The sequence below is a fragment of the Vombatus ursinus genome, unplaced genomic scaffold, assembly GCF_900497805.2.
Source record: "Vombatus ursinus unplaced genomic scaffold, bare-nosed wombat genome assembly UNPS02014830.1, whole genome shotgun sequence".
In the NCBI taxonomy this organism is placed as follows: domain Eukaryota; kingdom Metazoa; phylum Chordata; class Mammalia; order Diprotodontia; family Vombatidae; genus Vombatus; species Vombatus ursinus.
The window spans coordinates 3617101-3641530 of record NW_020954608.1 but is presented as its reverse complement, the minus strand read 5'-3'; the positions used below and the strand labels follow the sequence as shown (position 1 = coordinate 3641530).

Here is a 24430-nt window from a genome sequence, read left to right as displayed (position 1 = left end):
TACCCTTTATTTATAGGGGGCACATAAACTGAGGCCCAAAGAGGTCCCAGGCCACAAATTTAGTCAGTAGAAGAATGAGGTTTAGAACTCAGTTTCCCTAGGATTTGGTCCAAAGATTTTTTTTCACTCTACCATGCTGTTTCCCATACATCTGGAGCTAACCTTGAGTCCTATGTTTCTCTGAACAGAAGCAAATCTGATGTTTGTATATTCTATTCTAGTCAGATGTTAACCAATAGTGGTGATGCTTTTTTTCCTGTGTACTGGGGTTCCTTTCTTGTACACCTGCGTCTTTTTCAAGGCGTGCTTTTTTTTTCCCAATTAAGAAGAGCTGCGGGGTAGTCAAAGGTTAAGTTCTTTCTCCCTACTACCTAACTGATTATCAGATAGGAGGAAAGAATCTTGTTGGCTGGATTGACCGTCAAGTCACTGGGACACAGCATATAGTAGAAGGGATCAATATCATGCAGCAATATTGCATTCCTACACAACACATTTTTACCTCTAATAAGGACACAGAATTGCTGTGGGTATTTTTCAGAACCCACCAGATGAGGCAGTGGCCTCCTATTATTCCTGACTAATCAAACTAAATTGAAATAAACACGATGCCTGGCTGCATCTGACTGGGGGTGGGGGGGTGCTTAAAAAAAATGAAAACGCTTTCATACAAAAAAAAGTAATGAAATGCTTTTTGCCTCAAATGCTCTTTTAAAAAAAAAAAAGACAGATCCTGTTCACATCAGACTCCATTCTGAATTTTAATTTCTTAAAAACTAATGGAAAGCAAATCTTTATTCTCCTGTCTACCATTTATAAAAGAAGGCTCAGAAATCAGATACTAAGGGGCACCATGTGATAGTTAAGTGTTAGCATTTAACAAACTAGTCTATAACTATAAATAAATCATTTCATCACAGCTGCCTTCTCAAGATCTGAATATTAATAAATGGACTTAATGGGTCTTGATTTACTACAGAATTTCTACCGAATTAAACAGTTATTACACTGATAATTGTGTCCACATGTAGCACAGCATGGCTCCCTAAAGATAAATCCTGTGTGATGTGAGAGTCTTCCAGTAACTGATTAATCCTGAAGCCTATTTGAACAGCATTTTTTACTTGCAGCATTGAGACTGATTTAACGAAAATTAGCAAATGGAAGGCATGCTGTACAAATGTCCTTGGAACAGACTTTAAATCACAAAAATAACCTCATTTGATTAATTGAAAATACACCAAAGACAGGTTCAAAAGTGGGACCAATTCCAGGTGCCCACTGAAGCCACTAAGTAGAATAAAAAATGGAGAAAGACAGTTAGATACATCTAACAGAAATACCAAAATATCTAAGGTCTGCTGTCAGAAGCCATTCAATCTAGTAGCCTATGGGGGTATTTTTATAAGTCCTGGTGATTTGCATTACTCCCTTACTACCAGTTCAAAAACTATCATAGAAAAGAGATTAATAATGTCATGTGGTATCAATGTCAGTTTCCATGGCAACTTGGAGATTGCAGGGTTTAGGGTAACAGATGGGAAACACTGTAATGTATTCCTTAAACTTCATCATTATTTTAGAGTAATATGTATTCACCTTTGTGGGATAAATATGATATAGTATCATAAACATTGATATTACACTCTTGCCATCACAACCTATTGACTTACTGAGTTTTTACTGAATTCAATTATATAAAAGGAAACAAAATAAATCAATTGTGATCAGTATATACTATATTGAATTGAATAAAGGAATGAAATGCCTTATATAACAATGCCTTCTATGCATTAAATAATATTTGGGTCAGCACAACTTTGGGGATCACAAAGTAAAAATGAAATTTAATTGTACTTTCTGAATTTTGATATCCTTCAGATTTTTTGGTTTCAAAGAATTCAAACAAACCTAAAGTGAGACATGTAAAGAGAATATGCCCAGAACTGGGAGAAATCTAAGGAAGGAGAAGTTGCTTCTGAATGGAAGGGGAATTAAAATTGGGGGGTTTCTTGAGTGTTAGGTGAAAGAGTTTAGATTTAATCCAGGAGAAAATAGGGTTTGGGGCAATGAAGAAGATGGGAGACTTAGAACACCGAATTAACTATGCAGAGATATCTAACAGAGATATATCATTTAGGAAGGAGAGGAGAGGAAAGAGTTCAGTGGTAGGGAAACCAGTTAGAAGGCTATTACAATAATGCAGGTAATTTGAGGTGGTAGTAGAAGTCAGTAAGTCATCATTGTCCTGGCAGCAGTAGTAGCTTACATTTTTGTACAGCACATTTCTGTTCTGGGAACATTTTCCTGTCCATTTCATTTGAAGAGATAGGTAGATTGGAAGAATAAAACAGATTACTGGGATCAAAAGAACTCAGCTGCTAATTGGATGTGGAGAATGAAGGAAAGAAAGGATGGACTCAAAGATGATTTGGAAATTTTTGAGACTTAATGGATTAGGGGAATGGCAGTATCATTAACAAAAATCAGGAAATGCTTCCAGCAAGTAAAAGTGACAAAAATTCAATCAGATGATCTGAGTTTAAGATTCAAGCAGGATATTCAAAGTCAAGATATCTGGTAGACAGAAATATGGATCTGGAGTTGGAGGAAAAGCGGCAGGGCTGAAAACTTTTGTGGAAATCATGAGGGTGATAGTGACAGTAGAAATTATGAGAGAAAGAGTTTATCAGACAAGAGAACAGAGAGAAGAGGGTTAAGGATAGGAACCTTAGGGGGAGGGACTCTAGGATAGCCAGAAACATAAATCTCGTATATATGATTTCTAGACCCCTGACTCTAGAATGACTGGATCATATATTTAGACCTAGATCATACCTTAAAAGTGATTTAGTTCAACCATTCCATTTTATAAATGAGGAGACTGAAGTCCAGCGAGGTCCCATAGGTTACCAGATTCCAAGATTCAAACTTCAATCCTTTGACTACACATCCAGAACTCTTTCCACTCTTTCCTTTGGTTATGTTTGTTAATGTTCCTCTTAAAATGTGATGAGCAGCATTCCTCCCTTCTCTGTAGAAGTAGGAGACTGCACAAATAGAACACAGCATATGTTGGACTTCATGGATACATTGGTTAGTTTTCCTGAACTGATCCCTTCCCTCCTTTTTCTTATTTGTTTATAAGAGAAGTGGTGGAGGGGAAGGGATATATTGGGAAATGAAGGTGATGTAGAAACAAAAGATAACCAATAAATATTCTTTAGTGTGATATGCTGAACTCAACCCAACATCCTAAATGTGAGCTAACTAGCAAAGAGCATGATAAAAACAACATTCCCCTCCTGAATATAATATTCTATTAATGCAGCCTAAGATCAAAATGGTTATTTCAATATCCACTGCCTAATGTTGGCTCACATTGAGTTTGCCCATCCATTAAAAGTCCATAAAAGGGCCACTAAGTGTGCCAGGTCTGGAGTCAGGAAGACTCATCTTTCTGAGTTCAAATCCTAGTAGCTGTGTGACCCTGGGCAAGTCACTTAATCCTGTCTGCCTCAGTTTCCTTATCTGTAAAATGAACTGGAGAAGGAAATGGCAAGATACTCCAGTATCTTTACCAAGAAAACCCCGAATGGGGTCACAAAAAGTTGGACACAACTGAAACAAATGAACAACAAAGAGTGTCCACTCCATCACGCTGCAGCAGAAGCAGGGATTTCCCAATGACAACAAATGTTCCTACAGCAGGAAGTCCAGCCGATAAATGTTTGGAACATTTAGAAGTCAGGCGTCCATTTCCTCATCTGTAAAATAAGAGGATTGAACTAATTGTTTTTATAAGGTCACTTTTAACTTTAAAATTTTCTAATTCTAATGTGAGGAAACTGAGATTCAAGTAGTACCAGGGCTAATAGATGCCTGCTCCAAATCTATTTCCAGGATACTCAAATCATAAATTTGATTCCTTTCTCTGAAAGGAAGCTCTCTGCAATTAAAAAGAAAAACCTAAAGTAAAAGTATATCTGACCTTGTCAGGTATGCTCTCACCAATCATACAGGGTGCATGCAGTCTGAGTACAGAGAAGGATCATAGGGTAACCCTTCACAGTAGCCCCAAATGTGGAAGTGGTACTTGATATATCTGATACCATGAATGACCAAAAACACCAGAAGCCCAGTAGTATTAGCTTCCCAGCTACCAGCCAACAAGAAAGAGGAATATTATGAGAAAGGTGACAAATTCCCAGTCAGCATACTCTGACTATGTGTAATAATTTACAACTTACTCATCCTAGCTGAAAAGCATCATGAATTAGCATGAAAGGGTATTGAAGCCAAAGAACCTGCAGGTTTGAGAGCTGATAATTATCATTACTATTCAAGAGAATGTGCTTTGAAAACTGTGAGCAACATTTTTTCACATGTCTAGATACTGCCCTAACAGTCCTGCATTTCGACTTGTGCTTAGCTTTAGAAATAGAATAATACAGAATGTTAGAATGATGTGTATCATTCACACAGTCCTTAAAGCTGTAATTATTAAAATTATTAGACAACTTCCCTGTTTCACGAATAGAGATTACAGCTGATACATAGAGTATTGTCTACTATATATCAAGACAAGTACTCTCTGCAAAGGATCTGCAAAGATGGAGACTGGTATTTATTCCTCCCTGAGATAAAGACTCTCTCATCTCTCAGGAATATTGGCTCGGATTGAATGAGTTCGTGAGGGGAAAACCCCTAATGCAGCTGATGGATATCAGGGATCCCTCTCTCCAAACAGAGAATTTTTCTTCTTGTCAATCACATCTCACTGTGCACATAACAAAAGATCTTTCACTGAAAACATTTTCAATGCCCCAAAAATACTAAACTGCAATGGTAACATGCTTTTCTTCTGAGTACAGGGCTTTGGAATAAGAGGTATTGTCTACTCTCATATAAGTTTAGGCAAAAGATAAAACAAAATAGATGATCGTAGTAATGATAAGAAAGAAAATGTCACTGTCTATTCATTTTGTCACCAAATTTCTATGAGTTCACTGTGATCCTCACAGACAGGGCAGTTACTATTACATTAACTTTATAGAAGAGTAAAGGTCAGTGTGGTTAACTGACTTGTCTCTAGCCCCATAGCTAGTGAATCAAATCAACAAATACTTATTAAGTGCCCATACCCAGAGAGAGGCAGCATGGTATCACGGAAAGAGTGGTTCTCTCCTGGGCTTGAATCCTACTGCTGACTCACACAACCGGTGTGTGACTCAGGCAAAACTTAAGCTGCCCAGGCATGTCTCTAATACTAAGCTGGTGGGGTGTCCATCTGCACAGGCAGACTGAAGTTCCTCACTGGTAGCTCATTACACTTTAAAAATAATAGTAATAATAAATAGCATTCTGTAGTGCATTAAAGGTTTGCAAAGCACTTTACAAGTATTATCTCATTTTTTTTATTCCTTACAAAATCCCTGGGAGGTAGGTGCTATCATTATCATCCCCATTTTATAGATGTGGAAACTGAGGCAGAAGTTAAGTGATTTGTCCAGGATAACATAGCTAGTAAGTATCTGAGGTCAAACTTGAATTCAAGTTTGCCTGACTCCAGGTCCAGTGCTCTTTGCACTGTACCAAATGGGCCAAGCATCATCCCAGACTTCATAAAGCTTAAATTCTATATTAGGATAGTAAATGATTGACCTAGGATTAGGACCCAGGTCTCTGAACTCTAAGTACAATGTACATTATGGTGTAATATCAAAAGTGGTCTTTTAAAAAGCCACAGTGGTCATCTGTATCAAACCCCACATATGCGTACAATATGTCTACATATGTAAATCATTTTCTAAGCAGCTACTGCTGCTCTAAATTGAACCTCCAGAGACAATGAGCTTAGAGGAACTAAGTGGCTCCACTTTGAATTCACTGGAACCATGGATGCTGCCGCACATACTACCCACCCTCTTCAAAACACACACACACACACACACACACACACACACACACACACACACTTTTTACCTTTTGCCCCCAAAATTCTAACCAATTCAACACTATCATTGCCTCTGCAAAGGGTATGTAAATGGATTATCCCATTATTCCACTTACCATCCACAAAAGACTCTTATCTGGCCAGGATTTCCCTATGTGCAGTAAAGGGAGCTTTATTAGAATATAAGTTCCTCAAGGGCAGAGTATCCTACATTTGCACAATGCTTAGCATATAGTAAACATTAGACTGTGAGCTTTTGCCTTTTTTTATCCTCAGTGTTTTATTAGCACAGTGCCTGACACATCGTAGGTGCTTAATACTTATTGACTGACACTTAAAATCAATGTTTTTTCATTCATTCACAATGCTAATTCTGGAGAATTGGAGCCCTCAATAATTTTAAAAGTGTATTCTCCACTTAATAAAATCTTTCCCAAGAGAATTTTGAGGATTCCTTTAATCTATTTAGAACTCACCAGAGTATATTCTAAATTTTAACTCCCACTAATTACCCTCCCTTTGGGGCTGCCTTTGCCTGCTGTGGTTCATATGCTGCTATGAGCTCACTCTTTAAAAGTATTCAGAGAATAGTCTGCACCATTGGAACAAACTGTTTAGCATTAAGCATGCTGACAATTAGAAATTGCTTTCTTCTTGTGGATTTACCTTTTAAAGAAAAGCAGTCCCTGAATAAAGTTGCATATAAAAACACTATTATAGTCATCCTGCAATTATCCACAAGTGGATTATCCATGGCTGCTTCTGTTCCAATATCCAGCTGGGTCCCACACTGCTGACAGGAGGATCAGAACAGAAGCAAGTTGATGTCTAAGGATGAATGCATTCCAAGCACCCCAATAAATGATTTGGAGATTATCTATGCCTCTGGTAGTGAAGACAATAGACAGCTGACTATAATGACTTCCTTAGAGACAACATGGTGAGTAACTGGGTCATTGAACTTGAGAATTAAAAGATTAAATTACTATCATAGGGTAAAGTTTTCTTTGTCTCAATTTCCTCTATATTATGCAAACAGTATTTGAACTGTCCCTCCCCTAAGAGGTGGGGTATAGCCTTAAAAATAAATCCAGGTAAATTGTTATAAACTCCTTGGGGAAAAGACCATACCAAAAAAAAAAGTTTTTCATTCCATACTGATCATTTTCTTTTTTAACTGGACTTATAATTTCATTTCTGTAAAGAACACTTCATAAAGAAATTCTCCCTACCAATACAAATTGGCAACTATTCTGCAATGCATACTCTGCTCATCATCAAGACAGAGACTGAACCTGTGGTTGGTATGTGGACTGGGATGGAAAAACTTCCTCTACAAATGAAGGCTGACACTTCACTTACAATTCATAGCTTTAAAAATCTGCCTAGAGCACTAAGGAGGTTAAAGGAATTGTCAAGGGTCACACAACCAGAATATCCAAGGTAGGAGTTGAATCTTCTTGGATCCAAAGCTGACTCTATCCAGTACACCATGCTCCCGACCATTTTACCAGGTCTAACAGGTCTATGGAATATAAGAGGCCATGGGCTCATCTCCTTTTTCATATTAGTCTCTTTGCAATTTTCTTCTCATTCTGCAGTCACAAGAAGCCACTCTCCATGATCTTTATTTCACAGCCACAGCCTTTCATACAACAGTGATAATCTATACATTAACATGCAAAAGGTGCCTCCAAGAGTAGCAGATTAAGAGGCTTTTCGGCATTGAGCACAGGCGCTGAATCATTTAGCAAAGCCCGGTGTACATCCAAGAGCTCACTAATGATTGAATGTAATGTTTTTTGGGGTAGGGATACTGTTTGATATGAGTCCTTTATACATGTAGCATCAGTCTACATGAGTTCCCAAAAAGCTATTTACACAGTGGCCTTTTCATTATAGTTTTATTATAGTGACCACTTTATTATATTTCCCCTTTCACCCTTTCAGAGTCAGAATAATGTATCTCATGGTGTTGGGACACTATAAAAGGCTTACAACAAAATTTCCAAGAGGAGCAGTTAAGTTGGCATTTTAAGCCTCAGCATCTTGGCTACCTTCCAATGAGGGTAAACTACACAGTACTTCTCCAAGTCTCTCTCTGTGGCTACAATTAGAAACACCCTTTTCCTTACTCAAATGATGGCATATTGTTTCTGGGTCCTTTCAGCAGTAGCTAGATTCTACCTCAAGGGCAACAGTAACATGCCAAGGGTGAAAGATGTATCCTCATAATAATGAAATACAGAAGGACAGAAAGAAATAACTAATTGTAGATTTGGTCACTCAGCTTGAGGATAGTATCTTAATACGATGGTGGGAGGGGGAGTGTGCAAGAGAAAAAGCTAAAGGTTTTATTTATTCTTCTTCCTGAATTTAGGAGACAAAGAGCTCTTTACCCATGATCCATTCTATTCACCTTCAAGAGAATTAGGAAAGTTAAATCCTGAAGACCAAATAAAATTTCAGTCAAGTAGAGATCTGGAAGTCACCTGATTCATGAAGTAAATGGAGACAGCCAGCTAGGTCTGGAGGACAGGCCAACATCTAATGAGGCTATCTGCATTGATCAACTAACCAGGTAATTACACTACACATAACAAACTACAGATATAGCAGACACAGCCCAAACTGTCTATCTCTTTCGGTATATCTTCCTTTAAGTCAATAATTCTCCTTTAATTTATCTAGTTACATTCTACTCTCTTGGTTTGTAACCTAGAAAGCTGATCCTCCCCAATTTGTATCTCTTAGAGGAAAGAAAAGAGGGGAGGGAAGAGGAGGAATTAGCAAGGCAGAGAGTTAGCTTTGAAGGTGATCTGAGCACTTACAAGTTGCAGAATCTTCCTGCAAGTTGCTACAGTTTCCAAGAGATTGAGTCAACTCAATGTCACTCAGAGATTCAAAGACAGCAAAGCATGCTGATTAATTTCTATCATGTTGTCTATTACGGTGGATTTCATTTTATTTGTAAGCTATTGTTCAGCAATTGCCCCAGTGTTGTGCTTTTATTAACTTATGTGCAAAAATGTTCATTTGTTCATACACTGAACAAATCATTCACATAGGACGCACCATTTACACTTTATATTTATCTGTGTGCATGTGTTCTTTAGTACTCAATGTTGCACTTGTATCAGCTGTTTGAAGTTCAATCACAAATTCTAGAGTGTCCTAATAGAATTCTCAATTTTATTACCCTTTGTTAACTTAAGGCAAATACTGAGAGCGCTTATCTGTTTATTATTTTTCAATATGGACTAACAACACTCACCATGATATAGTCCGCATTTGGGAATTACAAATACATAGATTTCCTGGAGAAAGGAGAGAAGGGGTATATCCATTAAAAATGAAACCTTTAAAATCCACTAAATCAAGGTTTAAAATTTCTATACTGAAATCAAAGCAGGAAAAAACCCATATACTGGATGATTTGTAAGGTCCCTTCCAGATCTAAATCTAATAAAAAAAAAGAGAGAGCTTTTATAAATAAGTGTTCATAATGATAATAAAAATCTTAAATGGGGAAAGAAAGACAAAAACCACATCAACATTTCAGTTGTGTCTCAGGGGGAAAAAAAAGAGTATTCCTTTAGGATTTTAGGAAGGTCAACAAGAACTTTTTCATGCCTCAAATGGATGCCCTAAATGCAAGATTTCAACATCTCTAAGGTCAAGTTATGTGCTACCTGAAACTATGAGGGATCCATAATTTTATTAGTAAGAACTCTTTCTACCACAGAAGATCAGAGTATCTTCAAATTCAGTGGCATTCTTGTTGATACTCTTCCATAAATCTTCCATAAAGGAACAATGCAATGCAGAATTTGGATGTCAACCTGTTTTTCCTCATCTCCTCTACATGAACTGATTGCATCTTTTCCAGTGACTCTAATGATGGCTTTTAGACATTACCCAAACAAAAGTCATCTTGAGTATATGCTGCGGCTTACATGTACCATTCATCTTTCCATTCTCCTTTGGATCATGTGTAATTTTACTCTTTTGAGATAAAGGTGTTTGTTCCATGATTCATAGCCATATAATACTGTCAGGAAAATATTGATATTAAAAATAAAGAGCATTTTTAGCACTGAGGAGTTTAAAATCATGGAAAATGCTATGTAATTTCTAAAATGTAATCAAACCTGATCTAGTATTTAACACTGAACCCAGCTCACTTTCTATCTGCAGTACTCATTCAAAAGAAACATAATAGAATTTAAATATACATCCACATGTGTGCACACAAACTAATGCAATGAGATCTACAACTACTTGCTATGATCTGAGTAATGTGTTTTTTTTATCTACTTTATTTTTCCATTGTGTGTGATTAGCTTAGTCTCTCAAATTACTCTAGATCTCATTAAAGAGGATTTGTACTATTCTAGGTACTTGGCACTTAGCATGTCATCAACCATTAATAGGTGAATTTGGAGAAGATCATCATAAATAGAAATTGTATTTGGACTTTGCTCAGAATAGTTTCCCTAACATAGGTCAACAACTCCCCTGGTGTTTTGCCTCACTTGGTGTTGACATGCAGTGTTATTTCTATTGTTATAAGTGTCATAATTTTATGTGGCAAACATTTGCAAGGGAGACATTTTTTGTGAGAGGAGTCTTTGATGGCTGCTATTTTGTTATCCTAAGCCAAATTTCATCAAACATTATTTTAAGGGTCAGCAAGTTGGCACAGTGGATAGAGCACTGGCGCTGGAGTCAGGAGGACCTGAGTTCAAATCTGACCTCAGACACAATAACACTTACTAGTTGTGTGACTCTGGACAAGTCACTTAACCCCAATCTCCTCACAAAAAAAAAGTATTTTAAAAAGCTGGACACAGCAGGATTTTGCAGACTCTATACCTCTCAGTTCTGTGATTATAAAGATGTGATTTGTTATAGAGAAACACTGGTGAAAGCCTGATGATTCCTATCCCATGTTCTGATCAAGTTCTTCTTTGACATAGGCATAGACCATTGCATGGTTCAATAGACATAAATGTCTTCTGGATCACTTAGGAGGGTGAATAAAAATATCATCTATGTTTTTCCCCTTTTTTTGCAAATCTCTTCCTCTTTGGGATTACTTGAAAATAAATTATTATGAATAGTAGTCATAGCAATTCACATTTTTTAAAGTTTACTAATCGCTTTATATATATTACCTCATTTGAAATTCACAACCCTGTGAAATAGTTGCTTGTATTATCCCCATATGATGGAATTGAGGCCTAGGAATTTATGTGACTTTCTCAGGGTCTCAGAAGCTAGTAGGTATTTGAGGCTTTCCTATCTCCAAGTCCAATATTCTATCTATTACACTGGTGGTTTTCAAAGTTTTTGGTCTCATGACCCCTTTATGTTATTAAAAATTATTGAGGGGCCCAAAGACCTTTTGGATATCTTATAAATGAAAATAGTTTAATGAAAATAGTTTAAAAGGGTCTTGGGGATCCCCAATATTTACTGAACTACATTTTGAGAACCATTGCACTATACCATACTGCTAATTGTTAAATGCCTTTAAAATCATGTTCTCTCAAGAACAGCCAGCTTCAGATATCTTCTGTATACCTATAATAAAGTCCAGCCAGCTACTTTCCCCAGTTTCTTAAGGGCCATTTGCCATTTCCTTATATACTGACATCATGAGGTAGAACCCAAATGTCTGAAATGAAAAGAAATAAATCTATAGATAACAAGAGATATGTTCTTGACTGTGTCTATTTGCTGTCTTGCAGTTTAAACTACAATACAACATGGTAACAGCAATACTGCATGATGGTCAGATGGGAATGACTTGGCTATTCTCAGCAATACAATCATCCAAGACAGTTCTGAAGGATGATGAAAAATGCTATCCATCTCCAGAGGAAGAAGTGGTGAGAGTCTGAAGGTAGAGTGAGGCATCCTTTTTTTTTTTTACTTTATTTTCTTGTTTTTTGTTTTTTGTTTTTTTTTTCAGTCTGTGTTTTCTTTCTTTCACAACATGGAAGTATGTCTTGCATGCCTGCACGTGTATAATCTATATCAAATTGCTTGCCTTCTCAAGAAGCAGGGAGAGGAGGGAGGGAGAGAATTTGGAACTCAAAATTTTAAAGAATGAATGTTAAAATTGTTTTTACATGGAATTGGGAAAAAACAATTTTAAAAAATTTAAATAAAGTGGAAAAAAAAACATGTTAGTTTAACTGGACCTTATATTAAGCTTTCTATAGACACATTTTCCCCCTGCTGCTTTTAGGGTGACAAAAACCCCAATACTGTATTTGTAAAGTCTGTGTGGCTTAATAAAGTACTAGTCTTGGATGCAGGAAAAGCTGGGTTCCAATCTTACCTGATGCTAGATACATGACTCTGAACTAGTCACTTACTTGAGTATGTAACAGCTAACTTTAAGACTTGCTGAGTCATATACTTACTCATGCCTCAGTTAACACTCAGGCCTTCTATACTGAACTACGTATAAACTTAGTATTTATTTAACTGCATTATATTCCCTGATATGCCCCCTAGTAGAATATAGACTTCTTGAGAACAGGGACATTTTGGTTTTCATCTTTGCATCCCTTCTACCCAGGGTCTTACACAGTGATGTAGCAGACATTGAATAAATGTTTGTTAAACGTATTTGAATGTTAATAGAGGAAAGCCCTGGCTAACCACACAGCAGGCATTCTAGAAACAGCTGTCCAATTTGAAGCCATATCAACTAAATAGAGGGAAGGTTGAAATCAATTGGAAACAAAGAAAGACTAAAGATCTGAAGAAGATTCACTTAGAATTGTAGGAACTTCAACTCAAATTGTTTAAGTCAATTCTCGACTCTGGAAAAACAGGAAATGTACTAAACTAAATATATTGACTTTATCAAGACTTCTTAATCAAGTTGAACTAATACAAAATAGTTTATCTCCTTTCCAAGAGGAGAGACATGGCAACCAAGAGTAGCACCAACTTCTAAGTGCAAGCTCATTGGCAAATGCTGTAGAGGACGAAGATGTAACATTACAGATAATGACCTCATAAAATAAGGTTTTTAAAGAAATAAAATCATTTAAAATATACAAGGTGAATCAAATGATGCTAATAAAATGTGGTCTAGTAGAAGTCTTTAGAGGACCTGCTTTGATAAATAAGTGGAAGAGTGATTTGGAATTAGTTTGTCAATTGTAAACAAATGTTTCAAATTCTTCAAAGGGTTTAAAACCAGTTTGTTGTTTAGAATTTTCTCTTGAAATTTTACTTAGCCTATTAAGAAGGTCTTTGTTTAATAGAAATAAAATTCAACCCACTCTGTCTGAATAAGCATACTTCAATTAAGGGAGCTCAATTAATCAAGTCAACAAGTACTCATTTGGTATCTACAGGAGGTATCCAAAACTGTAGTCTACACCATGGGAGATACACAAGAAGCATTCAACAGGGTCACTGCGAGGGAATGGAAAGAGCATTTATCCAGGAGTCAAGAGACTGATCCATCACAAATGAGCTATGTGACATTTCCAAATCATTTATATATATACATATCAGGTCACCTCAACCTCAGCGTAACTGAACTCATCATTTTTTTCCAACTTCCCTTGGCACCACCATTCTTTGTCATTCCCACTCCCAGTCACATATGTTTAAAAGCTGCATGTTGTGTTTGACAATCCCTACATCTAGTCACCAATTTTATCACAATTTGTCCCATGTTCATCAATTCCTTTTCTGCCTTATGGCTATTATACAAGTTGAGCTCCTTCTTACTACATGCCTGAACTATGACACAAGTGTAACTAGACTTTCTCTGTATCGCTCTGGTCTTTCCCCACTCTAATCTGTCATATACACTATTGACAAATTAATCTTCCCAAAACATTTCTTTGATCAAGTAACTCCCCTGCTCAAAAACTCTCATCGGCTCCCTATGGCTAAACAAAGTTCAGACTAGACTCTTTTGCCTTGCATTCAACATCCTACACAGTCAGACTGCCTTACCTTGCTAGAGATAAGCCAGTACACAAACTCTCCATGTCAGTCATTGCCCCTGCTTAATACGTGTGATGCTTTCCTGTTCACATCACCCTTACCCTATAAGCTCTAGCCTTCATATTACTAATATCCTTCATGGCCCAACTCAAGTACTACCTCTATTAATAAGGTTTTCATGATCAACCCAATTAGAATTTCCCTCCTTTGACTTTTATTGCCTTTATCACTCATGTAGTACCAATCATATATGAGTTTAATCATTATAGTTATTTATGTATGTTTTATCCTCCCTATTGACTGAAAGCTTCTAAAGGACAAGAAATATATCTTAAGTTTTTTGTTTTTTTTTTGTATCCCCCATAAGGCCTATCAAAATGATTGGCATGTAATGGGTACTCAATGATTTGTTGAGTAAAGTGCAGCTTCCCTGTTTTTCTATCTGTCCATTTCTCTATATAGTATAACTCTAAATGCTATACTAAACTCTACATAGTATAACTCTGAATGAAATAATGTATATGGAAGATCTTTGAAAAGTTCAAAACATGATATAAATACATGGAATTAGTTCTTTCATCAAATTGGAAATTACACATATATATGAAACCAAATAGCATAAAAACCCTCTCACAAATTAAATTGCTACTGAATATCAGAAAAAAATCAAATATTTTGGGCTAGAATAATTCAAAAAGTCTTAACAGAAGAAGTGAGATGTAAAGTGGGTCTCAAAGTAAATATAACATTTGCTGGGGCAAGGAGATGAGCATGCCATACATATGTATATATGTATATGTAGGTCTACATATGTGTATACACACACACACATATGCACACATACAACCCAAAGGTTCATATACATATAAAAACCAGCCTAAGAGACCCTTTTTTTTGAAGGGCATTAGATCAGTTTTCTTGAACAGATTTTTAGACCATACCTGAGCAAAAATCTGACTGCCACCTGTTAAAACAACCACTCTTGTAAGGACCATTTGAGTGAGGCCCTTAAACAAATGTCACTGCCATCATCAATGGCTAGTGTCTCCTAGAGTAGAGAAAGGTGCTAATCATAAGTAGCAATTTAACCAATAATGCTTTTGTTTACACTTCCATTCCTAAAGCTAAATGTCTGCTTATTTAATTAACAGCGAAGTCCTTGAGTGGTCATATCCATTGTTACTAAAGGTGTCATAGTACTTTACAAGTATTTTGAAACTCCTGGGTATGGAATTAAGAAGCCAGTCTTAGCAAACTTAGACTTAAAAACAATTGTAATTAAATAAACACTAGCCTTGAAAATAGAAGTATATGTAAACACTGTTTTATGAGAAATGTTGCAAAGTAATTGGTGAATTCCTTATTTGTATTTTCCCTGGGTTGCAAACCTAACCTGATAATAAGGCTTTAGTCTTAACATTTGCACACACACCTCAGCAATTCTATCCTATTTGCTATTACCTGCTGTATGGTCCATACAGGAGGACAGGCTAGGGAAAACATCTTTTATAGGCTAGTCAAAGTTGTGTATCACTCTGTTAAGATGAATAGGGCACGTGCCTACCACCTACTCTTAAAATAAAAGAAAATCTTCCACTGCAATAAACTCTAAGGCTACCAACAGTGAGCTCCAAGCTGGCTAGGGGCATGGTAACAGAAGGCAATGCTAAATATGTCTTTTAGGCCTGGCTTGGAAAACCTAATTGAAGAATTGCAATTTCATCCTGGAAGGCAGCATTTCTTTCATACAGCTTCCAATGTGATTGGCTGGAAGAGGTAATCACAGGGTTTTGTTTAGCTCCTGGGATCAGTCTGCTTAGCACATAATCTGTAACCAAACTCAGAATGCTTAAAACTTCAAAAGTACATAGCTTAATAAGACTAGTCTCCAAATTTCGGCAGCAAGAATTTTTTTTTTAAACTTGACACAATTTTCTGTCCATTCAGACTGAATAAAAGCTGTGCTGATCTACTAATGTAACACATGATTTATTCATGAAGGGAAGGAAGGTTAAGGTCCCCTGGGCATAACAGCTTGAGCACTGAGACCAGTCTCTCTGGACTGCTTAAGCAATATCGATAGTTCACTTATGACATTTGCACATCTTGGTTAATGTGGCATAACAAAAACCCGAGAACCTTTAAGCCAAGTCATTTTTTCCCCTACAGTGACAGTAAGTAAAGGATGACAAAGGATCCCAATTCTGAGCTTCCCAGAAACATCCTAACAAAATAAACAGGGCATCATTACTACTCTCCACCCATAATGATATACTTTAAATGGTCAGAGGTATGGGAGTAATTCTTAATTTTTTCTTAATTACAAGCACAAAGGTATTCCCTAAGAAAGATTAATTTTTATTACAGGAGGAATATAATTCATTAAAACTGTAATGTTTCTTTTTCTTGATCCTAAAGATGATGATGATAATAACAATGGACACAATAATGCTTTAATGTGTTTAATGAAATTAACATATGACACTGTTTCTAAGTCTATAATAACAATCCTGTGATATAGGTATAGGTACTATAGGTATTTGAATCTCCATTGTACTGAAAGGGAAACTGAGGATCAGAGAGGCAAGGTCACAAAGTTAGCACTAAAAATGTCATCTGAATCCATGTCTTTCTGATTCTGAACCAAGCATTCTATCCATTAATCCATGCTACCTTCCAGATATTACAAAGCTCCAAGTAGAATGGTATGTATTCCTCATTTATCCAGCATAGGGGTTGGCAGTCTGAATAATTCTTTTTATAAATAACTGATGCTTAATTCTTTTTTATAAAGTTTTACATTTTTTAAAAACTATAACATGTTTTTTATGGACTATTTCCTAGTTAATGTAGCTCAGTGGCTAGAGTGCTGAATTCAGAAAGATATGAATTTGAATCCTGCCTCAGGCCCTGGCTGTGTGATCCTGAGTCACTTAACCTCTCTCAAGCCACAGTTTCTTAATCTATAAAGTAAGTATGATAATAATACCTCTCTCACATGGCTATTGAGAAGATCAAATGAGATACTATCTGGAAACCCTTTGAAAACCTTAAAATATTAGTTATCATTATTATTATTATTATTGTTATTGACTTCCTCACTGTAATAAAAATGAACTAAACAAGATCATGAACATGTACTACATTTATACAACAATGTCATACAATAATACCTTCAGGATACAGATATATAGGGCTAGACTTAACTTTTAACTGAATTTCAAGAATGCCACACTGTGTTCCTTACTGGTCCCGTTGTCTTCAGGGATACCTCCAGAAGCTACTTAGTTATGTGGGGCTCTTTGTCCCTAAGTGAATGACTCCTCCCTACTCACCCTATTTTTACTGAATGGATTCCTGGTGACTGCAGGGAGAAGTACTCTATTATGTCACTGTTTAAGCTAGATTTGAAAATACTCCAGTTGAATGAAGGCCTCGGTTTGACACTAATACTCCTTCCTGATATCAGAGCATTTTTTTTTCTGCTTCATACTTGCTCTTCTTACATTCTGTATACTGCTGATCTCCCACATTCACTGTTAGGGAACAAGTGAAAGCAGTCAGTTGAAGTGTAAGCATGCTACAAAGGAAAAGGAATTAAACTACATTAAACTACATTGCCAGAAAATTCCAAAAAAATAAAAAACCTACTATTCCATTCAAAGCACCATTTTTACCAGCAGTTGGTAAACTTCGCAGAATTCTCCAAATTATATATATATATATATATATATATATATATATGTGTGTGTGTGTGTGTGTATGTGTGTGTGTGTGTGTGTGTATATATACACCCCTATACATATATATATATATATATACACACATATATACATATATATCAGCAAGTCAATAATGCATGATTCTGGGTTATCACACACAAATTATCAACGGTCTTATTTATGATGTACATATATGTATGAATATATGCAAACTCACATATATATTATATATAGTTTTATATACTATATAGACAGATATAAAATTGTATCATCCCTTTAACATATCTACATGGTAGAGTCCTCTCAAAAAATTGAAATTATCTCCTTATTCTATTGATTTATCTATGTAAATAAATATGTACATAAATTCATATAAATTATTTCTATATGCACTTAAGTTTGTGTTGATATACACATACGTGCGTTGCATGTATGCATAGGAGTAGAAACTATGCTCATGGTTTCATTGGTACAAGGAACTTCCAGGAGAGTAAATTCCCTCTACCAATGTAGGCTAAACAGCTTTTTTGACACTTAGTCTTAGAGAGGTACCTAGAGCACTGCAAAGTCAAGTGACCGGACCCAGGTGTCGCTACCTATGTGTGATATGTATTCCGAAATTCCAAAAGCCCCAGGATGAAGAGAGAAGGTACTCGTAGATAAGCAGAAGAATATTCAAGATACGGAGAAGAAGAAGAAATTGAACAGATGATAACTTTAAGCAAAAGGAAAATGAGATCACAGAATCAGAACATGAGCATTGGAAGGGAAGTCGACAGCCATCCCCAGTCCAACCCATGGACTAGCTGTATCTCTCCCCAATTTTCCACATGTGATATTGTCAGTCACAACAGAAATTTTTATTTGGGGAAATAAATGTCTTAATCCAGTATGAGCATCATGCTTTCCCAAAGGTAGAATTCCCTAACTAGTCAATAATTACTCATCAACCTTGGGGCTAGTTATGATGCCAACGTTTTGAGGCTCTTGGAGATTTACAACAGGGAATGAAAAACCAAACAAAGCCCTTCTCCATAATCAATGTCTTCTGATATTGCTCAACTCCAGAAATGTAGGTAACTACAGGTCAGTACTGCCCCCTCCACTTTTCCTAAACCGGTATTGACATTTCCCCTAAGCATTGTTTTGTTGTTCTGATTCTTCATGACCCATTTGGGGTTTTCTTGGCAAAGATACTGTGGAATGGTTGGCCGTTTCCTTCTCCAGCTCATTTTACAGATGAGAAAACTGAGGCAAACAGGGTAGAGTGACTTGACCATGATCACATAGCTAGTAAGTGTCTGAGACCAGATTTGAACTCAAGAAGATGAGTCTTCCTGATTCCAAGCTCAGTACTCTATCCACTGAGTCACCTAGCTGCCCTGATAATGTTATCCTACACATTAATTTACTGTGCTAGACCTCCGTTGCCCTGATCATAACACGTAGAAAAAAGACTTCCATAATACGTATCGGACAAATTATACAAATATTTTGGAAATTATGTATCTGCATGTGTTGCTGATCTTAGCATTATGTAGGGGTGTCTAACACTAACTGGAGGAGAAATGGGCCGCAAATCTTGCAACACTGTTGCATGATAGAGAGCACGACAGTCACATAAATACATCCAATCAATTATTACAATTTCAAGCCATTCTAAAATTTCCATTTAATGAATAAGTCCATTTCTATTCTTCGTAGGATTTGACAGTGGCTCAATTTCTATAGCTGATGTTAATATTCGACAAAGTGCTATTGATGGCTATATCATCTGGTACATATGCAAATACATACCCATTCTTAACTTAAAACACTACTTGCCCTCCATCACAGACATGAAAGATGCTTCCCTCTTGATCTTTAAAATGGTGGATTTTAATGAACAATGGGAAATTTAGAAGAGCAGTAAATCTGTTATTTCTCTCTACAGAACTGAGTTACAGGAAAATAGGAAGTTAAGACCCCCAAGCAGACAAAGCTATAATGAGAATCTGTATATCCTAAAGTATTTCAGGGTACAAAGGCTCTTTCATTTCGTCATTAAGTCAACAAGCATTTATTAAGCTCCAACTAAGTGCCAAGCACGGAAGCTGCCCTTCCTTCATTCAATTCAATTCAATAAACACTGAGTAGCTATCATGTACTGAACATTGCTCAGGGAAACTCAAAATTAACATAAGATATAGTCCCTGCCTTTGTGTAGTCTGTGTTCTAATGTGTGTACGTATAGATACCAAGAACCCTAAACTCAGAGTTAGAAGACATGGTGGGTTCAAAGCATTTGACTCTAGTCAATTCTCTAGGCTTCAATTTCCTCACTACAAAATGAGGGAGCTGGACTTTACCTCTCAGGTCTTCTCTAGCTCTAACATTCTGTGATTTTGCCACAGGTGATGGTGACAAAAAGGAAGACACAATAAGAGCCAAAGGCATGCCAGCCAACTATTTCCTTATTCATGCAACCTCACCAAATAATCTCAATCTCTCTCTCTCTCTCTCTCTCTCTCTCTCATCCTTGTGGGAAGGATATGAGCATTTATACAGTACCTACTATGTGCCAAGCACTGTGCTAAGCAGTATTACAAATATTATCTGCTTTGATCCTCACAACTCTGGGAGGTAGGTGTTAATATTATTCCCATTTTACAGTTGAGGAAACTAAGGCAAAGCTGTTTGTTTTTTAAGAGCTTTGAGATCTGACTAGATGAGTCAAAAAACTCTCTAAGTAAGATCAGCCTTAGAGCTCTGGATTCTAGTCAGAATCTTTCTTCTATTATTCACCTTTCCTTAAGAGTTATTCTCCCAAGTCAATTCCTATCTTTCCTTCCCCAAGGACAAATCACAAATACTATTTCTGGTTGAAAAATATTTCATCCTGCAGGAAATGAGAATCTCTTAATGTGTATGTGTGTATGTGGGTGTGTGTGGGTGTGTGTGTTCCTCTTTACACAGAAATTTAGAATACCAACAAATGTTTTCCTGATGTGTTGAATTATATGTACCAGGGGAATATATGCTAACAAAAAAAAAAACTGAGAATGTACACATTCAAGTAAAGGCTACTACCCTTATTTGAAGAAATAATGACTGTGAAAGGATTCTTTCCACCAGCAATACCATTTCTGCTACCTTATCTGGAATTCCATTGTGGAAATGCATTGGGATATGAGTTCTGGTAGTTTGAAGAATCCATCTTGTTCCTTCAGACGTACCTTCTACATCAGTATGTGTATGTGCTACAGAGAAGGAAGGTGATCATGACGTTACCCATCTTGCTCCTTATTTGCCAACTGTCAACACCTGGGAAATTCACTGAGACAGTGTTCATATTTAACCTTTTCATTGAAAACCAAGCAGCCTGTAACTAGGCCAAAGATATCAGAGCTCTGTGATAAAGAACTTCAGGTAAGGTCATTTAACTCTCCAAGGAAAAGAATGACCACCAGCCTTTCCCTCTTCATGTCTAAAAACAACAAAGAGGAAGGGAGGAACACACACACACACACACACACACACACACACACACACAGAATAGAAATGAGAAAGAAAAGAAGAGGGGAAAAACAAACAAACCACTTCAGATGCCAGAAAATGAACAAATACCCTGCATTTGCAAACAGAACAGAAAAACAGAAGCAGGTGGTCAAGTAGCTAAGCTGGCAAAGCTATTGGCTACTAGCCGGATGGCCTGAAATCAATCTTTGCTGAGGTCACTAATGTCCTCCTAGCACCCAATTGTATCCCAGTTACTTAGAACTTTAAAAAGAAATACTTATGGCAAAACAATAAAAATTAGACCCAATAGAAACATATACCTGTTTCAAAACCAATGAAAAACACAACACCAAGAAGCCAACCAATCAATGGCTAGATATCCACAATCATTTACCAAAGAGATGATCTGTTCAAATCATTGATTACAACATGGCAGGAGAGCCATAAACTTTTATCCAGCCCATACTTTTATCCACATTCTTATAGAGAAGATAGTTTATCTCATTAAGTAGTATGGGCTCTGCTTTCCCAATCAATTGCATCTTGAATTCTAGTCCTGTCCCTGCAGAGAGAGAAAAAGCAATGATACCCTGCACATGTAATTTCCCCTCAGTTTCCTCAAATGACAGAATTGAATTAGATATACACTAGGATCCCCTCTGAAAATGATTCAAACTATCCAAGTTTCTCAGGTTCTGGGACACCTCTAAAGTCTTCCAGGGAACTACAATGGAGAACATAAGGAGCACATTCCTCAGGCAGAAATTTATTTGCAATTTAATGGGTCCCCTAATGTTTTTATAAGTAGTAACACAACACTCCTGCATGTGGTTTTGCTTTCCTACCCATTGTCCACCATCACTCTGAACAGAAGCAAGGGTATGACTACAAAATCTTGAGGACTGGGAGCAGGCAAATGTGATTCATACCATAGCAATTTACACCTCATTTGAAGTCTGGTTTTACAACCACAACTCTTCTGAGAACACAGGGTATGACACTCACTTGAATGGAATTCTTTTTTTTTTTTGTTGCTAGGCAATGGGGTTAAGTGACTTGTCCAGGGTCAGACAGCTAGTAAGTGTTATGTGTCTGAGGTTGGATTTGAACTCGGGTCCTCCTGAATTCAGGGCCAGTGCTCTATCCACTGTGCCACCTAGCTGCCCCAAATGGAGTTCTTTTTGACAGAAAAATACACACAACACTATTATCCATTAAGCAAAATGAGTTTCCAGGGTCCTAGATTTGATAGAAGAGTTATCTAGTTACTAATTAAGGAGAAAGTAAATGTGCTACACTTTTAAATACATGCATACATATGTGTGTGTATTATATATACATATGTGTGTGTATTATATATACATATGCATTGTGTGTATATATATTATATATATGCATTATGTGTGTATATATAATATGTAATTTAAACCACTCGATTTCAAAAATCAATCTGCAAATGAATTTAAAATTCTCATGAACATGCTGAATAACCCAAATATTTCTGAGGCGGGGGGAGGGGTGTAAAATGAGAAATGAATCCAAGCCTTCTAGGTCCACAATACCCACCCCCAGATGAGGGCTTTTTGTTGTTGTTGCTCATTTTCAGTTGCTTCCGACTCTTCCAGTTCGTGTTATAGATGAGGAAACTGAGGCAAACAGGGTTAAGTGACTTGCCTGGGGTCACAGGGCTAGTAAGCATCTAAGGCCAGATTTGAACTCAGGTCTTCCCTAGGTCTTTTTATTCGCGGTTTTACTCCATGCTTCATATGCTAAACAAGTTTTTTGGAGACTACTTTTCACCTTGAATAACATATACCCAAAGTACAAGAAAGTGAGTATTTTCAATCTAAGTGAATAGCCAGGAACACATACAACTCCCCTTAAATAACAAGGTTAGGTAACATGGGAAAAGGTATTAGTGAAATGCTGATCATGCCATTTAATAGAAAGGGCAGTGCTGGAACCTTCCTTACAAACTGCATTTGCAAAACATCGAAAGTGAAAACCAGGTAGACAACTGTCGGCCTAGTTTGAAGCACAAATCCATGAAAAATTGCAAGTTAAACAGAGGAATCTTTCAAACACAGCACACTGTGTGGTCCTTATCAGAAAAATTAACATGTATTACATTATCAATTCTGTGAAGCTTTCCAAGCACATTCAGCAGTAATAGGACTTGAGGGGGGGAAAAAGTCAGACACACAAAAGGGAAGCTCTGCTTAGTACCTTAACATTTAAACCTTCAGGGGATTAAACTGAGAGTTATATCACCCAAACATTGGTTTTTGAATGTAATTACTCTCTACATAAATAATGAAAAGTTCAATTATGTAGGGCATTTTTGAAAAATGTTGGCATGTGGCTAAATAGTGGAAAAATCAACACAGGAGAGTGCTACTCAGTTTCTGGTTTACCTTTTTTGTCTCCTCCTGCCCTTCTTAAGGAGATGATGTTATATACAGAGGCCAGAATTTAATCACAGATTTTAAAAGACCATAGAATTTAAAATCTGAAGTTCGAGAGCACCTCAAATACCACTGAGCCCAACATCCTTATTTTTCTGATAAGGAACCTGAGAACCAGGGAGTTGAAGTGACTATCCTAAAACGAAACAGGTAATAAACATGACTGAGGGTCTCCTGCCCCCTCGTTTCTCTTTTCACTACAAGTTACCACACTGCCTCCCTTACCACATTTGTCACATCTATGGCTTCCTAGCTATGACATATAGTTAGGGAAGAAGCTGAAATTATAGTACCACCTCGCCCATCTGAGACTCAGCCATGTTATGAAACATGCCAAAACCATATTATAACAACAAAAAATAAAAAAAAACACAAAAACTTTCAAGCCACCAAAGTAAATGCCCCAAACTTCATTCATTTTTTGGCAAACTTACAAAAGTTCAAAATCTATTTCCTTTTATTTGATAAACAATTCTGAGAACCCTGGTTATATGCTTTCTAAGCCTACAATAAATTTAAAGCAGCAAATCAGGAAGAAAAGATTCTACCAATATGGTGAACTACAGAAGTAAGAGGTGACCACAATGGAGGAGACAGGAAAACTATTGTTGTTCATCCCTCATTCTCGAAGAAGACTAATGATACCAGTAGGGTGATGTCTTGACTTGGAAGTGAGTTGGATTTAAGTGAGGCAGAGCTGTGCAAAGTCATCCAGAATCATCAGAGTCTAGTGGCAAGACATGGGTAAAGACAACTGGAGATGGCCCCAGATGCAATGGGAGACTTTGGCCTTTTGAAGGTCT

At 36.8% G+C, this 24430-nt stretch overlaps 1 protein-coding gene across 1 annotated transcript in view; it reads right to left on the bottom strand.

The window, feature by feature from the left end:
• DOCK4 (dedicator of cytokinesis 4) overlaps nt 1–24430 on the bottom strand; it is a 525552-nt gene that overhangs the window by 465693 nt on the left and 35429 nt on the right. The gene's annotated exons all lie outside the window — the stretch shown is intronic.